General features: G+C 44.0%; 1 protein-coding gene across 3 annotated transcripts in view; it reads left to right on the plus strand.

Annotated features, from left to right (window-relative positions):
• LOC109967499 (tripartite motif-containing protein 3-like) overlaps positions 1–1,849 on the plus strand; it is a 15,361-nt gene that overhangs the window by 4,425 nt on the left and 9,087 nt on the right. The window contains exon 1 of one of the 3 annotated variants that reach the window (XM_020613117.1): positions 311–403. The exons of the other annotated variants lie outside the window; for them this stretch is intronic. The gene's annotated coding sequence lies outside the window, so the exon portion shown is untranslated. Of the gene's footprint in view, positions 1–310; positions 404–1,849 lie in introns of those variants that run through there. 3 annotated transcript variants of the gene reach the window in all.

The following is a 1,849-nucleotide window of genomic DNA, read 5'->3' on the forward strand; positions in this document are numbered from 1 at the left end:
ATTTAAACCATCTGCAGTGACTTCATTGACATAGGTTTTGTATTTTCTCTTATATTTCAATGTGCATTATGGTCCTATTATCCAGATTTTCTCTAAGCACATACAAAATACCAAGAGCCGGTGTCAGGGAGAGGCTGTTTTTAAAGAAAGATCCTTTTTCTGTGGTGAGGCAAGTGGGAGGAACTGAACCAAGGAGGGTTGCTGAGGGAACGGACCTTAAGACAGTGGTCGTGCAGCCAAGAGGGGAGGAGCCTGAGGGCTCTAGGCTCCTCATGCTTCCTCCTGATGTCACCGTACAGCTGCTGCAGTTCAAGTCCATGTGAAGGGAAGGCAGCCCAGAGGAGAGGAGGACGGTGAAAGAGCTCGGCAGAGCTCCTTAGTGAGTAGGCCTTGTAATCACTTGGTAAGTAGCAACAATGGGGCCTGTGTGCCTGAGAAAATCTCCATCTCCAAGATGTTTGTGGCAGAGATCAGGCCTGCTGACGTTCTGACTGCATTTATATGGTTGGGAGAGAGATGTGAAAAAGAACGAACAATAGGAATGAGGAAAAGAAATGAAGGGAGGGAGGGGAAGAGCTGTGGGCCAGTAAGCTGTGAGCAGGGCTGGAATGCCATTGTTCAAGCTCACTACAAAAAAAACCGTCGCCGCCAACAGACAGGTGGTGCCTGAACGCAGCCAGCCAAGGGAAGGAACTAGGAGGAAATCAGGGAGTGTCCATTTGAAGCTTCCTTTTTCCTTTTCTTACTCTCAAGGAAGAAGGGCCTAGCTATATTTGTCAAGGCAGTGTTCAGAGCTGAAAGACTGAGCAGGACACTTTGTTCTAGATGATGTACAGACCTGTTAGTTTGCCCCATCCCAGATCAGACTGAGAAAGCTGCTGTGACTGCAAACCCTGCTGGTGGATCAAAGCTGAGGTGTTGTTCATGAGTCGTACAGTCACGGTTCTGTAACGTATGAAGAGGTGATGGGTTGCTTCGGGTGTGAGTATGACATTGCTCACTGGCATTACAAAGAAGAGAAAATGCGTGTGTGTGTGTGTGTAGGCCTAGTAGTTTACTAGTCAGCCATCATAAAATCCACCTTTTCTGCAGAGCAGTACACTCCAGGTTTTACAGTTTGTGTACAGATTCCACCATGCTCAGGAAAAACTGGTGCATTATCCCAGTCATATTAGCCAATAACTAGAAATTAGATCCCAAGAAATCGCGTTTTTCTGCAAGAAGACAGATGTCATTAGTGTCCCAGTCTCACAGTATAACTGTTTCTTTAAACGCTGCATACAGGTGAAACCTCTTGAGTTAATTAGCCTGCTTCATGAATGAAGCAAGCTGAGATCTCAGAACATAGAAAGTCTATTATTGGGCTTTGAACATATTGTTACTTTTACCTGAGTATTCAGTCATAGTCAACCAGATGCAGGCTAATTAACTCAAGAGGTTTAACCTGTATGCAGTGTTTAAAGAAGCAGTTGTACTGTGAGACTGTGACACTGATGAAGGCCGAATGGCTGAAAACGTTGGAAAAAAGTGATTTCTTTCTATTGACTGCGAGCCTAATTTACAATGATAGGTTTTAGGGTTTGACATGTATTGTTGCATTGACTTGTTTTTTTGTTTGAAATAATGAATTAATTGCCTTTTTGTGTTTTCTAGTAATCCAGTGTGTAGTGTTTGCCATGCCACTGATGACATCACCCCTTGAATTTTAATACAAGTGCTTGCTTTCTGAATGACATCAATCCGTGATGTAATGTAGATGAAGTGGGTGGAGAGCTTTCATTGAAGAGGCACAGTGAAGTGTCAGGGTCATTAGTGGATGGTGCTTAGTTAGAGCAGCCTCTGATATGAA

Source organism: Monopterus albus, unplaced genomic scaffold (assembly GCF_001952655.1).
Source record: "Monopterus albus unplaced genomic scaffold, M_albus_1.0 scaffold130.1, whole genome shotgun sequence".
Classification (NCBI taxonomy): Eukaryota; Metazoa; Chordata; class Actinopteri; order Synbranchiformes; family Synbranchidae; genus Monopterus; species Monopterus albus.